The following is a 20,872-nucleotide window of genomic DNA, read 5'->3' as shown; positions in this document are numbered from 1 at the left end:
CTGGGCGATGCCTGGGGCTCTGTGCGGTGGAAGATGGGGCTGGTGTGGCCGCAGCACCCACCAGGTCCTGCCCGGTGGTCCAGCCCTGCAGAGCCAGGAGAGCAGCTGGCTCGATGTTTCACATGTGGCTCCAGGAATGAACAGATTTAAATACTGTGCAGTCTGTACCTTGTGTCAGATGTACCCAGGTGACTCCCTCCCTGCACATGCGGTTCTCCAGGGCAGTAAAAAGAAACATGGTTCGGGGTAGATTTGCAGCTTTGGAGGCTGCAGGGTCGTGGGGACTGCAGTGTCGTACTGCACTTCTGAACAGAAAGTGTGTACAGAGCCACTGTTTGGTAGCAATCTGTTTATTATTATTGCTGGTTTTACAAATATTCATAAAAATGGTGAGGGTGTTGTAATTACTGAATTGATCCCAAATCCTCTTAAATGTACATGGGAGCTGGACTTGATGATCCTTATGAGTCCCTCCAGCTCAAGATATTCTATGATTCTGGTTCTGTATAAGATTGTTTTAAAGGTTATGTGGCTAAAATATAAGAAGTCTGTGTGGGGTTTCTCACTGGCCTGTGATTCAGCTGCAGTTGTCCCCCTCCCTTCAGCCCTTACTTCTACAACAAACAAAAACCTGCAAGGGGGGGACCCCTGATGAAAAGCCGCCCGTGGATTTTGAATGGGTGTTGCTAATGTGAAGAGTCTCTGGGGCCGGGCAAGGGCACGGCCAGTCTGCTGTCCTGTTACCAACCCACGGATCATCGAGCTGCTGATGTACATGCTGTTCAGCCTGAGAACGAGAGAGCAAGTCAGCTGCAGGTGGGTGAAACCTATCTCCTCTCTACTTAACTGGCCTGCCTGACTGGTTTTTTTTATGATTATTTTTTATTCTGTCTCCAGTTAGGCAATACACTTGCCTATTAGAAATATTGCCCTGGGCTGCCAGCTCAGCGAAGGAGAAAAGCGGGTGTGTGTTACGGAGGGAGGATGGGACATCGCTTCCCTCCCTGGGGTGAACACCCATTCCCTTCCCCTCTCTGGGCTGCATTCACCCACCCTCCCCTTCCCTGGGGAATCTCTGCCATTCCAGATGTGCATCTTTATGGGGGATTTTCTTAAGGGTAACTCCTGACCCCCCCTCCGCAGTGCTCCCACACCCTGAGAATCACTGGAGCAGGTTTCTGGGCTGGAGTGGGTGAATCTAAGCCCAGCCGGTAGTTTGGGATCATTAACCATCAAGGTGCCCCTGGGAAGAAGCAAAAAGGTATTCGGGAAAATTTGCTAACAGACGCTAATGACTTAATAATCCCAGCCGGAGAGAGCACGGCAGGTTATGTGAATGTCAAGTTTGTTTGCTTTGCCGAGAGCTGGCGGCAGGTTATGTAATCGTAGGGTGTGACCTCCTTCACAGGGGAAAAAAAGGAGGAAAAAGGAAAGCATGCACCCGCTTCCATGCTGGGATGTGAGTGGGAGCATTGGGAAAGGTGTTAACTGGGAGCCCCAAAGCCCAGCACAGATCTCCCTGCCCAGATGCTTTGGAAGGGATGAGTGGCAGGGTCAGAGTCTCGTAGCATGGATAGGGACATATTGCGGTCCACCTGGAGCAGCGGGTACTGGGGCAGAATCAGTGGAAACGATGCCGCCAGCAAAATCAGCCGAGAGCCCAGGTAGCACAGGGGATATTGTTAGTGCATGCCTGTTGCATTGGTACACACTGCAGAGGATGGGGGGCGTTGGATGGGCACAGAGCAGACACGTCCCCAAGAGAGCTGCCACACAGCATGAGCCTTGTCCCTCTACCAAACAGGGTCTCTTGTTGCTCTAGCTTTCCAAAGTTGTCATTCCTGATGCAATTCCTGATTTGGGGACGTAAAACTGAGAGCCAGCCAGGGGACTTGCTTGGTGGTCCTCAGTGGTGATGGCTGAGGCAACCCTGAGATCCCAGGTTCGTGGGGGCTTTCCTTCAAGATGAAGGAAAATCAGGTCTGTTAAGCTGTGGTGTGGTTTTAAATGTGCTTTACATTAGCTGCCATGACCCACGGCACCGATATGACCTGACTCCCTCCCCGTTTGGGTCTGACATCCTCCTTGGAAGTCAAACCAAGGCAGGCAGGTGCTGGACCCCGCTCCCTGTGGCTGAACCAGTGTTCAGAGAACTCTGCCTCTTTCCCCATGAAATCAAGCACTCCTGGGGCACAGGCTGCCTCCTCACAGCCCCAGCGCCGCTGCTCAAGCTCCAACTTGCCTGCCATCAATACTGTTTAAACAAGCACATTCGCAGACGTAGCTCTAGGCCAAGTCGCGGGGCAGGTGGGAAGGAGCCGCCGCAGCCTGGCTCCAGACCCTCCTGCGGGAGGTCCGGGCGGCGGGCGCGTGGGCGCCGATGGCATCGCGTGCCAGCCACGGCTGTGCCCGAGGGCTTTCCTCCGCACCTGTGGCCACTTTGAACCCCAACCACAGCTCAAAAGATGCCAGCAATGTGGGCAGAAAAGGTGGGAGTGCTGGGGCTCGGCAGGCGTGTGTCTGTTTGTATGACCACCCCTCGGTCCTTGCTTTTGGAGCAGGTTGTGTGTCCCAGCAGAGACACACATCCTTGCAATAAGGAGCATCCTGAGGTTGTGCAAGTGAAATGCAGCTGCGATGCCAGGCTGGCTGTTCTACCATCTCCCTTCTGCTTTCTGTCTGGTTTCCCAGGCTGACGGGCTGCAAGAAATTTAGGGAGGCTGCAGAGGGGGATGGTTCTGGGCAGGGTGCTCCCTGCGAGGCGCCCATGCACAGCACCCAGCTTTTCTGACGGGCTGCTGCAAGGGAGAGTGCAGGCGGCTCCGGGAGAGCATGAAGCATGCTCTTCCAAGAAAAAAAGAAAAGACAGACAGCAAAAAAAGAATAAAGGAAAAGGCTTCTGAAGCTCAGAGCTGGATATTTCTACACTTGACATAAAGGATATTTCTGCATTGAAGTAATAAGCGTGACTCAGTAAACCAATAGGGAAAGGGTGTTCCCTTTGCAGCAAAACCTCAAAAGATCAAAGAACTTCTTGAGCGGTTTAACATTTCGAATGTTAAATGAATCGGGTTCCCCTCCCTCTCCCCTTCACCCCTGCCTTCAAGTTTTGCAGAATAAATGGTTTGACTTTAGCTCGGGAGGGAGCAGCTCAGCAGCTCCGGGGAAGCGCGGTGCTGGCCAGTTGGCAGCGCAAAGGTCGTGGGCATGTGTGCTCGGTGTGCAGCACCCGGCTGGCTGCCCGATGGACATCAGCCCTGCTCGGGACAGGGATATGTCACGGCCTTGGGGCTTCCCATTCACCAGCTGAGCTCGTGCTGCCTTATGGAAGCTGGTTTTTCCCTTGCTGTCACCCTCCAGACCTGCCTGCAAAGCTACCATGTACTGGGAGGGGTACCCCAGCATGTCAAGCCTCTGGGCTGGTTCCAGGCTTTAGGGAAAGTTGAGCATCACCAGATTTCCGCAGGTTCTTGCCTTGGGAAAAGCAAATCCTAATGGTTTTGTGCGTGCACCAAACAGTGGGGAGATATCGGGGCTGGTCCCTGTCCTCTGCCTACACCCAGTGGCAGGTGCCGGGGCTGACGTGGGACCGGTGGGAATGTAGCGGCGGGTACCACCAGGGAGGGATGGAGCCTTGTCAGTGGCTCTTGGACATTTGCGCATTTCTGGGGTCGATAGGCTGGAGAAATATATTGCACCGAGATAACAAATCACTTAGCTTATTGGGTCTTAATTAAGCCTCTTTTATCTCCATGACAGCCACACACCTGGGCTACTGCCCAGGCAAACCACTAGCTGTGGCCAAGCCGTGGGGACACTGCACTGGAGCTGGGGGATTGATGAGACTCTGCTGGGTGGAATTACCTCATTGTGTTTGCAGCGCTCGGGGCCATTGATCTCCCGGCTCCCTCGTCCCTCCATCCCGGAGCACCAGCCGCTGCCCCCTCCTCCCAGCACCTTGCAGGCAGGGGACAAGGGGGACAAGGCAGGGGGCACCCCCTGGTCGGGTTAGCCTGGGTGCAGGTGGACGAGCTGGGGGGAAACTGCCCCATTTGGCCTCCTGGGTAATAGATACAGTTGTTATAGTCCCTGACAGCGCGAAATGAAGACCTACATCACCATAATGTATTGTCAGCCTGCAAGCACGCTGCGGCCCCCGAGATGAATGAATGCAATATCTCTGCGTACGAGAGGGAAGGAGGGGAAGGGGATTTTGCCACTGCCGCCGGCCTCAAGGCGAGAAGGCAGAGCCACTGCTTTGTGTGGCTGGAAGAGAAAAGGCATTTTTTATTTGTGACGTGGAGGCTGAGGGTGTCCGATCCCCACGGAGCCTGTGACAGACACGCTCCGTGAAGGGGAGCGCTTAACAAACGGCTGAAATGCTCCTGTGATGAGTTCATCCAGCAATGAAGTAATCTTGCCCCTGTGTTGCTGCCAGCTGAGGCAGCAGGGCAATTTACTGCTCTGGGACCAGACAGATCAACACCGATTTTGGCTCATGTAACCCAAGAACAGAGGGAAACCATCCAACCAAGGGGGGCCCATTCGACTGGAAACGTGCGTACACGGCAATAGGAATCTAAAGCACGTATTGCATTTAGTTATTGGAAAGTAGGACAGTTTTTACTCTGAAGTATGACTGCTGCTGTACTGACTGGGAGTGAAATAATGAGAGCTGGGAGTTGCAAGTGACTAAGGCTGAGCAGCCAAGTCCTTCACGATGTCTCTTTTTCTGTAGCAGTCGCCCTTCTTTAGTTTGATGCTTAAATCCAACACCAGAAATGGTGGGAAGCTAGACAGATATTCCCAAGTTCACGTTCCAACACGGCCATAGGCTTATTTTGTGACGATGGGCTAAAATTGCTCATGACTTCTCTCTTTGCCAGAATATAAAATGGTAATAGCCGTATCCAGTCTCTCTTAATGATGTTTGATTCTTGCAAGAGCAATTGCAAGGTGCTGAGCGGGGAGCGTGCTGCAGCATGGTAGGTATTGCATGTTTGCAAATAGTCATTTAAAACAAGAAAATAAGGTTCTGTGCTGGAAGATGAGCAGCCCACAATTCATCTTAGTGTTAAACAAAGTCCAAAGTACTCACATTACACAAAATCCAACTCAAGGGCAACACCCTTCTCCTGTTCCCGAGTTTTTATGGCTATTTACAGGTTTTTGGATAAACATGAGAAAGTTGATATAGGAACAGCCAAATCCCATAAGCTGTCGGTAAAACCTTCCTCCGCAGACTGGTTCAGCTGGAGCACATGATGTTATTAAAGCCATTCGCAATGGGGACTCCACAACACGGGCTCATTCTCAGTCGCTCATACCCTTTTGCATCAGGTAGGACGTGATTCCCCTCCATGCTGTGGCACTTTGGTTTTTGGGCTGTGCTTGACCTTTGGTTTCCCCTTCACAAAACCTTCAGCCAGAGCTCTGGAATACAAGAGTTGTTTTGGGGGGTGGTGGGGGGTCAGCGTGTGATGGGAAGGGGCTGAGGAGGGGCAAAGACCAGCCTGATCAGCTCAAACTGCAGGATTAACCATTGATGCCCTCAGCAATGCCATTTTAAGCAGGAGTTGCAAACCCAAACAGCCTTCACATCACCACAAAGGTGTCTGCTAGCTCCTCACGTGAATACTTTTTAGTTTTGTATCACTAATAGCCAGCGAGCAACACCTTTTGTTATTGTATTAGGCACCAGGCACGTGGCCTCTGTGTGATTTTTGGCATCTCCCTCTCTTTGCTACCAAACTCCCCGGCTCTCTGCAAGAACAGCAGGACACAGCTCTGCTTTTTTTCTTGGCCGTTATAGCTGCTCTGAGATTTTTCCCTGAAAGGTTAGGCCAGCCCTTGCGCTGGCGTTCAGAGCCCGTCTCCATCACTGATATATGATGCCCTTGTAATCTCCAGTGACATAAATTTTGCTCCTGTTTGTCTCCCTGTGTCATATCCTTCTTGTGCCGTGTCTGTTATTGTGTCTGGTGTTGCGGTTGCGTTTCAGCGTTTTCCGTTGTTTGTCTTCTTCACCTGAGGATGTCCATTATGGGATGTAACAGCTTTAACAGCTTTTAAATGGGAGACTGGAGTTTTTATGCTTCAGAGAGTAGTGCTCGTGGCAGCCACCATTCAAGAGTGGCATTTACCAGTATTTAGTATCTAAACTGGCTCCTTCCCTCCCAGTTTTCTTTAAAGCCCATGGACAAATAGATGTCAGCCCTTACTGGAGCTCAGGTTTGTACCTGCTGGGATTTGGAGCTGGTATAAGTGGGATGGTAGTTGGGATAGGGCTTTGCACAGCTGGGAGTAGGTGGTGGCTCCTCTCTGCTCCCAGAGTTGGGTTTGTCCCTGTCCCCACCAGCAGATCACCAGCCTTGAACCAGAGCTTGAGATGTCCAGCTTTACCTCTAAAAAATGCTGCCTTGTCCATTTGGGCACCTGGAGGCAGCTGGAGCCAAGTCTTGCCCTCTGGAAGCAATCACTGGACTCTCCCTCATCAGCATCTCTTCCTGAGCAGAGTGCTGTGCAACCAGGAGCTAATTAAGCGAGCTAATCTGAAGGAGGTACTACATCTCCATGGAAAACCGCTTCAGTTTGGCTTCTCGGAATAATAAACAAAGCACTTGGGCAGATGATAGGGCATTTAAGTGTTTACTCTTCAGAGTATTAAGTGCTAAATTTGTTTTTAGCTCCCTTATGAAAAGCCCTTGCAGAGTAAAAGCTCACAAGGGTCTCAGCCATCCCTTGCATTTTTCCTCCAGGCTGTGTCCAGCGGAAAGCCAGGCTCTGTAGCCACCCCGGGGGGACAGAGAGAAGCATGGATCATTAGTATCACAAGGAACCACTGAGGTTTTAATCTGCTGTTAAGGAGCAGGGGATAAAGCAGAGCCAAGTCCCAGACCCACCCATGGGGATGCTGATGCTGACACAGCCCGGGCAAGGGGGCTGTCTTGGTTGTCTTTAGTTTGTCTAAACTAAGATTTGCACCCATTTTTTTTTAAATCCATTCCATCAATCACTTAGTGTAATAAACTCCCTAAATGGAAAAGACAGAGACAAAAGCCTCCTAAATGAGCAAGAGCACAGAGCTCATTTCTCCAGCCTCCTCCTCCTTACCGTACCACGGCTGTTTCAGCAGCCGGTGCTCAGCATTGGGACTCAGGACCCAAGAAGAATTCAGTTCGGAGAGTGTGGGAATGGAGAAGTGGAAAGGGAGGATAAAAAAAAGGTCACCGGGGTGTCTGTTTTGCTGTCACAGGCGTTTAGAAGGTCTCCCACCCTGCGGGAGGCTGCGATGGGGTGAACTGTTCACATCTGGCCACTGCTGCCCGCTCGGCCCAAGGACCATGTAGGGAGGGATTCGGGGCTGAACTCGCTGCTGGAGCTATAGAAATGGAGCACAAAACACCCAACAAAACAACTTTCCATTTCTAAAGCTTGAAGGAGTTTGCACCCCACCATGCCAGGACAAAGGGAGAATTAGCAGCCAGCAAAGAGAAAAACAACACAAAGCCACATCACAGCTCAAGAAGCCAAAAAGCCTTTTTCCTTCTTAATGCGCGGGTACAGCTTAAACGACTCTTGCTCTCGATGTGGAGCTTGATGCGGTTCAGCTCTGCAGCACTTTGCATTCATCTGCGTGTGCCTGAGCTGAGCTCTCCTTGCTGCTGCTTCAGCTGTGATTTTTTAAACCAATTTTGACACATCAAAACCGATGCAGAATGACTCAGAAGTTTTCAGACGGAGCTTTCTCCTTGCAGAAGGGAAAGGAGGGGGTGCACACATATTTAGCAGCAGCAGCTTCCTTTAAATCAGCCTTTTTTTTCAAAAAGAATACTATGGTTCAGGCAAATTTGGGATGTGTCTGAACATGCTTCCTGTCCACATCATGGATTCAATTACAACCCAACACTTTGCAGATTTCGGTTAAATTTTAACTCGTTTCACATGGGTTGCGTGAACTTTGCCTGACATTTGGAAGCAGGCAACTTGTGTCATCAGGTTACACTCACACTTATCTCTGCAAACATATCCTTGTACCCAGACCAGCACCAGCGCAGCCGCCTCTGCCGTGGATGGCATTAATTGAACCTGAAATGTGCTTTCCTCCGGCGTTACGCTCTCGCCTGCTCGCCGAGGGATGTGGGTGACCCTGTCCCCATCCTGGCAAGCTCAGCAGCAGCAAACACATCTGAGCGGGGAGGGGATGGGGACAGGGACAGCGGACCGATGAGGGACAATGAGCGATGGGTGTGTGGTCTCGCTGTGATTTTTTGTCGCAGGGCAATGCTGGTGTGATGAGAAAGGAAAGGCTTTGAGATAAGCCTATTCCACCCCCGGCTTTTAAATTGCAGGGATGCGCTGGCAGCGAAGACAAGTGGGTGCTGTGGGTGGCCCCAAATCACATCTCCTGGGGAGTCCCACAGGTCCATGGCAGCAGGGACAGGGAAGGACCCCTCTCCTGTCCCCAAAGCCTGGCAGGGACAGTGTGGCTGGGTGACCTGCAGGACCAGCCACCTGTGCTGGCCATGCCCTGCGCTCTTCCATTGCATTGAGCCATGAAAAACCCAGCGCTGAACATCTTTAAGCAGCAAGTCCTTGAGACGGGTAAAAAGTCAGGTCTGATCAAAGCCCAGCTTCTCTCCTGGTGCCAGGGGTGGGCAGGGGGAAGGGGGAAATATTAAAATCCCAAGATCAGTCAGTCACTGGTTCTTACTTCAGCTGCAAAAGTGACCAGCTCTGCTGATCAAAGGCCGTGTCACTGTTGTTTTAAAGGTGACATTAACATTTAAGGAGCTTTTGAAAGCCCTGGCTTGCAATAAAAAGCCAGACACCCGGTCACAGAGCAACTCAAACGCAAGTTTAATGATAATGAAACAGCCTTTTGTTCTTAAATTCAAAGAAGAACCACAAACCTATTTATAGTGTTTATAATAAAGACTGTGAAACCTTTTACACATAATCCAGCAAACCGATACCTGCAAACTGTGGTGTTACCCAATGATCCCTGGAGTGTGCAGACCAGGCTTTTGTGCATGCTCCTCTCCTTGGCTTGCAGGCACAACTGCCATGTGTCCTTCTGATGATGCCAGGGTTTGACCAGCACCACGAGCATCGCCTGGGTGTCTCTGCCAGGTTGTGAATCCATGCTGAGCAGTGCCACTGGCCCGGGACTCGTCAGTGTGTCCCCAGCTGGGGTGACACAGCATGGCGTGGGACAGATGGCACAGTGCAGCTCATCATGGCTTGGTGTGGCACAGCTCTGCTACTCATCCCATTCAGGACATGCACCACCTTGGAGCCTCCCGCACCAGGACAGGTGTATTTTAGTGCCTGGCTCACTTATATCATCAGCACACTGGGCTCCAAACCTTTTTACAGCAGCTGAAATCACCACTTTTCCTCCTTCCTCCCTCACTGCAGCCCTGTGTCACTCCCCGCACACACCAAAACTCACTTTGGATTTATCCCTGCTGCAGACATGGCCCTGGATGACCAGGGCTGCCGCTGCCCTATGTTCTCTGAGCTGGATCTCCGGAGAACCGGGTGCATTTTAGCAGTGTCATGTGCGAAACCACGCAGGCAGTGCTGGGGGCTCAGTGCACACAGTGACCAGCCTTCACCCGGCACTTCGTGTAAAAATAGCCTGGAAATGAGAGCCGGGTAGATAGCAGCCACAGCTGGGTAAGAAAATCCCCTTCTTCCCGCTCTGGTTTTGGCTGTTGTCTCTCACAGTAAAGCTCTCTGCTTTATGGCTCCCAGCCCTCCGCTGTCTGCTGTGTTTTACCTTGCAGCTCCGATAAAGGCACATTCCTTATCGCATGCGATTGGAAATATCAAGCAAATTCCCTCGTTCTGCAAAGTCCTGGAGAACCTCTGCTCTGCTGTACAAACATGTCTTTATGACAGTGTGTTACATTACAGATCTTTTTTTTACTCCTCCTCACCCTCCTGGATGTGGTAGACAGAACTGGGTCCTGATCATATGCATTCCCTGAGCATGGGAAGAGCCGGGGAGCCGAGCAGGAGCAGAGAAGGGAGGTTTGTTCAGCTGGTTTCTTAAGAGCTCGGGCCCAGCAGACCAGAGGCCCCAGCAGAAGAAGGCATGGAGGACCAATATCCTGCAATACTGCTCCAAACCCCTCCTGCCCACAGCACTGTCCAAGTGGGAATTCACTCTCCTGCCTCTTGCCGTGGTGAACCAGGATCATTATTTCTGTTATGCAGCAGGATGTGCAGGCATCCTGCTCCGAGACCCTGGTCTGACCGCTGCCCTCCGCCTCCTGTGTCCAGCTGAGAGCCAGGATGCTCTCAGAGCCAAGATTCTCTTGGAGACGGGATGCTCTCAGAGCTGGGATGATCTTGGAGCTGGGATGCTCTTGGAGCCGGGATGTTCTCATCACCGCGGTCATTGTCTTGGAGCCCAAGTGGGGAGCGCGGATCTCCCCTTTGATTTCTGAGGGCATGGATATCCAAATAAATTAGCAATGGGAATGTGCGGGGGTGGGGAGGCAGGCGATGCGAGAGCTGGCGGGCTGGAAGTGACCCAGACCCAGGGAACAGATGCAACTCATAACGTTAATGAGGTCGTTTTTTCTTTTCCCTCCCCAAAGGCACTGCACTCTTGAGAACGGGGGGCTTTCTATCCCATGGCAACACCAAGTGGGGTAAAAATGGGCCTGGCTTTTATTTCATTTTTTTTGTCCTTTATAGGAATCACAGGCAAACAAAAGCCCTGAACAGATTTATCATTTTTCTTTCTTCCCCACCCCCTCCTTTTCTTTCCTTTTATATTTTTTTAAAATAGGGTTAGAGCAAGATGGATGGTTCCCCAGGCCCAGGGAATGAGCAGATCAAGGCAACCCTGTCGTCTCTGGCATCCCATTAAGCCAAGCTCTGCGAGGAGGCCGTCATAAGACTTATTAAATTTGCCACAGCCCAGACCCTGAACACCAGCCCTGGCTTAGGGCTACCCTGGCTTGGCCACCTGAGTCCCACCTTGTCCCCCCTAGTGCCACCACCGGCACCTCTCCCGCATCCCCCCGGGGCTCCGATCCGGTCCCGTTCTCGCCCCCCGCATCAGCTTGGGAAGCGTCTCCATCCTTTCTTGTCAGCTGAGGCCGATTCGTCACCGGCGGGGTGACAAGCGGTTTGTATGGCTCTGTCAGCCCATCGCTGGAGCTGGCTGGGCCCCCCACGGCAAAGCCAAGGGTCCCCCCCAGGGAGGGGGCTGGGGGCAGCAGGGGGGATACAACCAGCCCCCGACCTACCCCTGACCTGGGGGCTCCTGTGGCTGGAGAAATGGCAGCGAAGGAGAGGGAACAAAAGGGACAAAGCGGGGAAAAATAGGGGGTAAAAAAATAATTCGAGCCTTATCAGTTCAGGGACAGGCTCAGCCTGAGGATGCTGCCCCATCCCCGCAGCCCGCCAGCACTGCCTTAGCACAGTTATTTCCACTTTAATACTTAACAAGGATTTAAAACCCTTCTGTAGTCAGAGTTTGTTCTCAGCGATAAATTTTGAATAGCTTATAAATTATGGACACAACGCAGTGTCTCTGTCTGAGAGGAAGGGCCGGACCCGGCTTGCTGTTATGGTGGTGTAAAGCCGGCGTGGCATTGCTGGCAGTGAGTGTGGCCAGTCGGTGTTCCCGGAGCCGGATCCGACCCGCTGTGCCTGGCTATAACATTACTGTGACTATAGGATCATATCGCACAGCAAAGCACAGTCACGTCTACTTCACACCTCCTGATAATAATCACCCAGGATGCAAAAATCACAGGGCAGAATGACAGATGAACAGAGAAATGCACATCATGTCTCTCTCCACATATGTATGTCTGTGTATATATAGATACAGATATAGATATATATAGCCACATGCACTCATGTGCACGAGGAATATGCAGGATGAGAGGGGTCGGATTGCCATCATCCCCCCGTGTCCCAGCTCCCGATCAAATGTGTCCCTGCTCTAACACTGGGTATCACACGAGGAACTGCGAGTTCTGGCTAAAATCCCTGCAAACGAGGAGCTCCAGCTCCCACAGAAATACCTTGCAGCTCCGTTCTTGGCTCTGGGGCCGGGAGGGGATCCCCGCTGAGGAAAAGTCTGGCTGGAAGAGGTGATTTCATCCACCCGGTGAAAGAAATAGCGAGCGTTTCTGAAAGCCACAGGGGTGTATACAACGGGCCTTCCCTACTTCTTTTTCCCTGGCACACCGTAGCAAGTCAGTAATTAGGTTACAGCATCGCTCCAGCTTTATTTCAGTGCAGCGATGTCCAATAAATGCGTATGAAGTTCATATGTGTGCCTGTAGTATATAAAGGCTGTAGGAAAATGGCCAGTTTTCACTACATTAATTCATAAAACAGTTCATGCTGGTCTGGCCCTTTACCTCACTTGCTATTTCTATTTATTAGTAATATTGATGTTTCAACCAGGGATCAGGACCCAATCGAGCCAGCTTTAATATCAGAAAAGATTTAACAGGAGAAAGCTCTGTAATGAACCAACAATCCCAATGCTGAGCTCTTACGTACTGCAACTCACAAACACTATTATTATTTGTAATAATGTTTTATTTTGCGTGTTGCTGCTGCAGCAAACTCATCATCTCTGATTACCCTGGCTTGGCCACGTCAAATGGCAGCAAAATACCGGATAAAATCAAGCAGTAGGTGCAGAGCCAGGTATTATTTGGGAGCACAACGTGGCCAGCAGCTCGATGCAGCAGGACCACATTTGCCTCCGGTCAAAGGCGTCGTATCTGGCAGCACTGGAGGAGGGATCCCTGCCTGGAGAAGGGCACGTGTGGCACCCTGGCACTGTCACCCATGGGACTGTCACCCCTGGGACTGGTACCGTGGGACTAGTACCCTGCTGGGTCTTGCTTTCCGGGCAGCAAAGGTTTTTAGGCAGCATTAGGGAATGATCACATCTTGTGAATGCTAAAACCAAGTTTTTAAACCCAAACCACTTGGGAGCTATACAAAGCCTAGAACCACATTTAACCCAGCTTCAGATTCATTGCCTGATGAGACGCTGAGCACGGGCCAGTCCTCAACCTTGAGTCATCCGTTTAAAGCCAAGATACACTTAATCAGGGTTCATCTGGCAAAAAAACCCTGGAACTATTGATCCTTGAGAAAAAGCAGTCAAGCGAAATTAGACTATGCTGGTTATTGCCTTCCCATGTTCTCTATCCCAACTGCAAAACGTTAGCAGCAGAAGCAAGACAGGCCAACCACCCCTCCCTTGAGCAGGTCTCCCTCAGTGGTGGCTGAATTGGGTCCTCTGAATAGAAGACATGTATGTATGGTGTTATCTCTGGGGTTTTATTTTTATAATTTCTTTAGGATGATAATATTTCCTAGAGTTGACCAGAAACTGTGTTTCTGTGGTGCACACAACAGTGGGATCCAAAACTGCATCAAAACCAAGGAGCCAAAGGAAGATGTTACCTGCACTGCCCATCAGCCCGTGGCTGTGACATTTCAGTGCCAAACGCTCTGAGGCTGAGCCTGAGCTTGGATTTATCATGTTTGGGGAGCAGAGCTGTGCTGGGAGGGGTACAAACCCCTGTGGGTCCCCTGGGAGCTGGGGTCAGCACAGGGGGCTGGGGGAGCAAACCAGAAGATTTCAAAACATTTCGGGAAAACACTCTCTTGAAATTCCAACCTTGCTCGCTATGCAGGACCTCAGGGGTCGGATCCTGCTCTCAATGGTGTCGCAGTAAAAGCCGAGTAAATCTGGGGGAATCAGTCAAGGTCACTTCAGGCTGGGAAGTGACGTCCCATTTCCCATCGCGTAAATGGCAGCAGGATCTGGCCACCCCCCAATGCTTCTCTTCATCTCCCCTTCTGCCACCTCTTTCGAAATGTTTATGTTGGATTGTCTCACGATTTACACTGGAAATCCGTGCAATGTGTCTCTCTTGTCGAAACGTGCAGTGTCAGCAGCTGGGGATCTGAAACCCTGGCCGCATCCTGGAAACCCTGGTGCTGGGAGAGGGAGGCACGAGTGCTGCGAAGGGCCTGGGCATCGCTCTTCCAAAGCAAAATCCAGCATCTTCAGGGAGCGTTACAGCACTGGTGCTGTACAGACAGGATGGGAGCAAGTTGTGGCAGTGGGGCTGGACCCACTTGCAGCATCCCTGGTCATTGCGTGGGCTGTGCAACCGCAACCCCCCCGCGTCTGCACCTTTTGCCTGTGCAACAGAGCCAAGTGGGAATTTTCTGGTGGAGTTTCTTTTCTGCCAGGAAATTCCAGTTAGCTGAAGTGGAAGCTTTAGCAGAGAAACCCTCCTGGGCTCCTGAGAAGGAGGAGAAGGGGTCAGGATGGGAGAGAACCAAGTTCAATCCCTTGTGCTGAGCCAGGCAGGACAGCACCTCCTGCCTCAGGAACTATTCAAGTTTGAGTGTGTTTCTGGGTCTTCCCACCTTTTCATGAGGAATTCTTGTTTTTTTATCAACACCGAAGAGGGAGAACCCAGCAGTGCCCCCAGCCTCTCCCTTTGGCTGATGTGAAGTGCGGCTGGTGCTGCAGTGCTGGCCCCGAGCTGAGATGAACATTGCTCATCGCCATCAGCACAGGGTGAATTACTTACGCCTCATGGCAGCGAGGGTGGTTTTCCCAGGATAACGCAGGGGAGTCTTTGCAAAGGCAGCTCCTCTGCTTGCTTATGGGAACACATGAGTGTACCTTGAGACTCGGCAGGAGCAGAAGCAGCGATGGACCAGAGCATGCCCAAAAATGTGCCTCACCAGTACCTGGGACATCACAGGCAGGAGCTTTGGGGTGTCTCTGCATCACATCTCTGCAGCCATTTCCACGTCAGGTCCCGTTTGCTGAGCCTGGCAGGGGGATGGAGCCTTTATCCCCCGACCCTGTGCTATTTACTGCTTGCTCTGCATCCTCACCGCAGGGCACAGAGACCGCGAGGCTGTATGAGACCGTGGCGATGAACATCCAGCCTGACCTACTTACAGTCCGGGCCCTGGGACCTTCTGGAATTCATCCTCTCGGAAACACAATGTACAATTTTAGGGCAGTAGGAATCCTTGCTGGATGGGGATGCTGTCCCAGCCTCCACCGGGTCTGTGACGCCAGAATTGCTTCTGAGCGTGCTTGCCACCGCATAGCGATGCACAGGTTCTGTTAACAACTCAAATTGCCGCTGATATGCTTCTCATTTCAGGCCTTACGCATCATTATTCCATCTAGAAGACGGTATTTGTTTTTCCTTCCCTTAATTCACATCGCCCCCCAAAAATCTCATTAGAACGCTGTTGCTCGTTGCAATTGGGAGCAAATTGCAGCTTAATCCAACCTGCCAGGGAAGCCAATTGCCCTGTAAAAACCTCCTTGAAGTCTCCATGCAGGGCCAGGCAGAGGGGAGGGAATAATAAAAAGATGTGGAATTCGGAGGTGCCAAGTCTCGTTTGAGAGGAAAGGAAGGGACTGTGGATGCTGACAAGATAGTGATGAAAATTCCCTTTAGAGTACCCAAAGAATCAACCTAAATGGATTAATGTGAGGACAGAGAAGAAATGACTTCAGTTGCTTTCCTAATTTGATTCCATTTATTTTTGTACAGCATCTTCATACAGAGCATCTCATAGCTGCTTCACCCAGAAGAGAAATAATACAGAAACACCACTCCGGGAGAAGCTCTCACCAGTACAGGCATCTCAGTGCGAGGAAGGAATATGAGCGCTGCCCTTGAGGATTTGATTTTCCAAATCATCAGGAAATCACATGCCATTTTTTTTCCTTTCTCCAATTTCAATATTCCTGATTTCCCCAGGCTTTCCTCAAACCATCTCCGTAATGTACTGAGGCTGATTCTAACCTCACACTGCTTTTATAGCACTGTAACTCTGATCTCACACTGGTTTTACACTGGTGCAGTTCCACTTATTTAAACTGAGTGAATTCCTGATTTATGTTCATGTAAACGACGGCAGAAACAGGCCCGTGGTTTTCCCTGGAGCAGTGCCAGGGCGAGGAAGAAGAAGGTCAGATCGCTTGCGATGCAAATGGTGTAGAAAACTGTCGTTAAATTACACCTAGACCCTTATTTTTAAATACATATTTGCTTTCTCTTATAAAACGTACTGTATTGTCAAAGTTACAAATGTACAGGAGGAGATCAGCTAGGAGGGGAGGCCAGGACAGGCAGCTACTGCTCCAGCATTGATGGAGAGGGTGACTTACAGACCCCATTACCCTCTACTTTTTTGGGGAAAATTAGTCTGCACCCCCTCCTTACTCCAGGTTCTTTCACCCATTTATGCAGAAACTGCTTCTCTCATCCCCAGGCCCAGTTCTGTCCATTGAGAATCTGGTGCTTTGGATTAAATTGAAATATGTGTGTCCTGTTTGCTTTCAAATATTAAAATGTAATCCTGGGGAATGAAATCCCTTAAGACAGTGGTGTGACAGGACAGCCTGCAGCATGGCTCTGCCCCTTCAGCAGCATTTTGAGCAAGGAGGGCCCTTAACAGAGCTGGAGATGAGAGCACAGGTGGGTTCCTTTGCAAAGACCCACTAATATAACTCTAATTAATTTATTTTTTAAGGCTATGCACAAAGGATCTGATCAACACTTTGCCCTGTGGTCTGGTTTGTTTGGAGTATATATAATTTCCTTGATTTATTCTCTGTGATGTGAAAGGATTTAACCACCATCTTGATACCTGCCTCTGAGGCTGCTCCCGTCCCTTGACACAAGCAGGTGCAGCATATTCTGAATCAACTCCTGAGCTCTCTATGCAACACCTGATCCCAATTAGGCAGCTGCCTTTAAAAGCAGCTCCCCTGGCCGTGAGTTAGTGATGCTGGATTGAAACCATCAATGTTGGGTGGGATCTGTGCTCCTGAACCCCCTGCAGACCTTTCTGGGTGAAACCAGGACTGACCATGTCTGAGAGCTCTTCACCCAGGCAAGTCTCATCCTTCCTTGGTTCTACTAATGGAGGAAAACTGGGGTTGTTGTAATTAATGACTGTGGCAGCCACTGTTTTAATGTGGATTGTTTTCCCCTCTCATTTGCTCTTAGAAAATGTTGGGACAGAGATGGGGGAGATGACTGCAGGCTGGCAGCCAGGTGGGAAGGGGACCTTTGCATCTTTGGTGGGAATGGAAGGATGTGGTCTTTGCTCAGACATGGGGCTGGTTTTGTCATCTCTCAGCTCACACCAACCCCTCTGCTGTGCCCTAAGGAGCCTTTTGCTGCAGTGCAAAGCCACTGGCCTTTTGTGGAGGTGTGTGATGGCCGAATAGCAAATAACTTAGGGTCAGTAGCGTCACCCACAGCTCTCCTGGCTTTTCTGAGCTCTTGTTCAGGTAGGCCCTTGCTGGTGCACATAGAAGGTCAAAGATGTGTTTATCTCCTGCTGCGAATCGGTGCAGGGAAGGGAGCGATGCTGCAGCCCTCCAAGAGACCCTGGCTGGGACAGGCGTTGGGCACAGAAGACCAGTGCAGGAAAGAGGATTCAGGTTCCCCACCTCCCACTTCTGAGTGCCAGAGCCCTCCTTGGGAATCCCAGCGAGCATAAATCAGTGTAGCTGTATTGTTTCTATAGGGCTGTGCTGCTTTATGATGGCTGAGGACCTTTTGCCATTGCCCAGCTCCTGGATAAACATCCCACCTTCACACCCAGTGGGGCACCAGCTTCTCCTCTGAGCCGGAGGAATCACCAGCAGCACAACCTTCCCATCACATGTATCCTCCCAGCAGCATCACTGACAGCCCTGGGGCTCTGCAAGGACCCCCCAGCTCCCAGACAGCCCCAGGGGGGTGAGATGCCACCACCTGACATCGGCAGAGCAAAATATGGCCCTGGCAGTAGTCTGATAGAATGTGATGGTAATTTGGGGAGGGGGGAAGCAGAGGAGGAGGCGTTGAAAAAAGGAGGTATTGAAAGTACACTTCCTTTCAGTGCATTGCTGGAAAGACCATTAGGAAAACCACTAGATTATTTTTCACATTCTTCAGTGCAAAACTACTGCATTTTATGACCACTATCAATAACAGCTATCATATTACTAATGCTACAGTTGCCACATATATAATATTTAAATCACATTTGCGGCTGACAGAGACCTATGGATATTCTCGATCCCAACAGGCTATTACAGTTCATATCATGTCTGTCATATAAATATTATGAATCATTTCCCGCTATCTTTATGGGGGCTACATTGACATCGTCAAAAAGGCTCTGGGTACTGCCGGATACTGCATATTTATATACACCTTATGTATATGTATGTGAATGGAGGGAGATTTATACAACAATCATCAGTAATAAATGCCTATGATAAAGCATATTATCTTCACACTTCATTTGCAAAGTGTTTTGTATGCAGGGACTAGGAGAAGGCCAGCAGAGGAGGCTCTGGCAAGTGAGCGGGTCACATCCTCAAGCCCTGGTGTAAATCAGGGGGGTTCTCTGCCATGAGGCTGATCAGCAGTTGGGGTACAAGCCCCTTTCAGCAGAGCAGGATGAGCCTCAGAGAGTGCCCAGGCACTGCTTGGGTCGGTTTGCTGCTGGTTCACATCAGGTGAGGTTTGGCTTGTGTCCCACTTGCTGGATGGGTGATGCTCCATGTGCTGTCCCCAAAGAGCTGTAAATCTCACAGTTCATGCACTGCATTTCATCTTCCATCCCTTAATGCGTTCTTTGCTGGCTTCCTCGGCAGTCAAGCCCTGGTCTGGGTGATGAGAAGAAATAAAGAGATCTCCAGGTGTCACAAAAGGCAGAGCTAGACTTCCCATTTACAGAGTCTTTTTGCAAAGCAGTTAATTAAACCACTGTCCCTGCAAACCAGGTGAGACGTGCTAAACCAAATCCACCAGCAAAGCACAAGAGAGGAAGAAACCTCACCTAGGATTATTCAAGCTAGATCCAGACGTGAGCCCAGGTGCCATGAGACCTCTTCCCTAAACCTGTTTTAACTGCTTGAACACTGTGAGACTTGTTCCACATGCAGAGACAGACAAGAACAAATGTAGCTTTATGGCTTGGAAGTTAGGAGGTCTCTAATAAGCATTTAATGTCCAGTGCTGAAGCAGCTGAAAGTGCAGCACAGTACTTCTGACTGTGCAATACATTATTTTATCTGAGCAGTCTCCAAAAGAGGGGAGAATGCAGCGTCTCTGCCTGTCCTTGGTGTGGGAATGTGGCTCTCCAGCTGATCAAATAAATCATGTGCATTTCACTTCATAAGCAAACTTCATCAGCCTGTTAAATGCTGCTGGAGAAAAAAAACAAAGCAGTTTTAATCTCTAGCACTTAGAGAAATGTCTTGCCTTTTAATGCTTTTGTTGGTTTGTGTGTGTAGTGCGTCCCTGAGGAGTGGGGACCTACTGTCTGCAGCCATTTGGGTTTGCAAGGGTGGTTTGGATGTGTCTGACATTGGTCCTGGCAAGACTCTGCCTGGGGACTCCCTCCACTTTTGGACCCCAGGATTCCTGTGTGATACCTCTGACCTGTCCTCCAAAGTCCTGCTGTGTACCCTAGTTTCAAGGGTGCCTGGTTGATCCTGGGCAGAAAAGCAACATGTGAGCTCATCTGACCTCAAAGAACAAGAGGCAGGTCCTGTCCCAATGACCTAAAGTCCAGGTAACCCAGGCAGAAAGTTCTACAGCGCATGGACATTTCAGCAGTCTGTAAGTCTCCTGGGAGAGGTGGGTAACACAGATCCAGGTCCTACAGCATCCAAAGGATTCAAGGTCCTGGAACCTGCAGTTACTTTGGGGTGGTCAAATTGACGGATCTGAGGACAAGCCTGGGAAAGTCCCACAAAGTGTGCATGAGTGGATGGTGTCCTTCTGCCTTTATTCTTCAACTCACACCTGCAACCATATTGCCCGAATCACACACCACCTTCTCAGGGAGAGACTCTCTGGCTATGAGCCCCAGCCCGGTGGCCACAGCCACCGTTCCCTCCATCAGGGTAGCCCTGACCACCCATCGCAGCCTTGTCCCTCACTGTGCTGGGGAGACAGAGCCCAGACGTGGCCTCATAGCTTCTCCTGTTCTTTCTCACTCAGACTTCATATTTATTACTTCTTTAATCTGTAATAAAATGCAGTCAGGGAGGGAAATAGATGTTTTTTTCTAACTGGAGGGTGTGAAACAGTAGGGGAGGCACAGCAGGTTTTGCTTTTGTCCCATCAGATAATTCTGGGTTATGGACAAGATAAGCTGGAATTGCTTAGAAAAAAACAAAAGCTATAATTTCTAAATCCCCTTATTGGGCCCAGGTGCCTGATTCTGAATGCAGTCTCAGGTCTCAACACCCCAAAGTAACTCTGTGCCAACCTCCTGCTGATGCCCACATAGACCTTTTCCCCCCCAAATGTCTTGAGCACACACAGAGGCAAGAGTGGGAGTGTGGGGATGGAAGGAGAAGCCTTTGCCTAATTGACTCTTACATGTGAATGAACATACTATCTCAAATTCAGCTGACATTGAGTGACAGGATTGAAAGCTGTTCAAATGAGGACAGGTGGACCTCAAATTATCCTACTACATAAGGCTGCCTTCTCTAGGATCCAGGGCTAAAGGTTATTTGCATTACCCAAGGGCAGAGTTTCACAAGACAGCTCTCTCAGACAGTGTAGGACCTTCAAGCGTCCCTGCATCGAGCAGATGTACAAGCCAATGACCTGCAAAAATTATCTTAACATCCTCCCCATCACCCCCCATGATGATTTAAGTCCTTAGCTGGGAAGTGCAAAGCTGAAGTTGAGCACAGCATTAGGCAGCCTGGTAGAGCTTATTAAATTAATAGTGCATTAAAGAATTGAGGGGAGGTGGGGGGGGGAAGGGAAAGAAAAGCTTTGTAACATCAGAGAAATAT

General features: G+C 50.3%; 1 long non-coding RNA gene across 1 annotated transcript; it reads left to right on the top strand.

The window, feature by feature from the left end:
- Nucleotides 1-453: 453 nt before the first annotated feature.
- LOC135575820 (uncharacterized) lies at nucleotides 454-18,334 on the top strand. Its single transcript, XR_010467118.1, has 2 exons — nucleotides 454-816; nucleotides 15,597-18,334. It is a non-coding gene; the product is annotated as an uncharacterized LOC135575820 (long non-coding RNA).
- Nucleotides 18,335-20,872: the final 2,538 nt, after the last annotated feature.

This window comes from Columba livia, chromosome 19 (assembly GCF_036013475.1).
Source record: "Columba livia isolate bColLiv1 breed racing homer chromosome 19, bColLiv1.pat.W.v2, whole genome shotgun sequence".
NCBI lineage: Eukaryota > Metazoa > Chordata > Aves > Columbiformes > Columbidae > Columba > Columba livia.
This window is presented reverse-complemented; position numbering and strand designations above follow the sequence as displayed.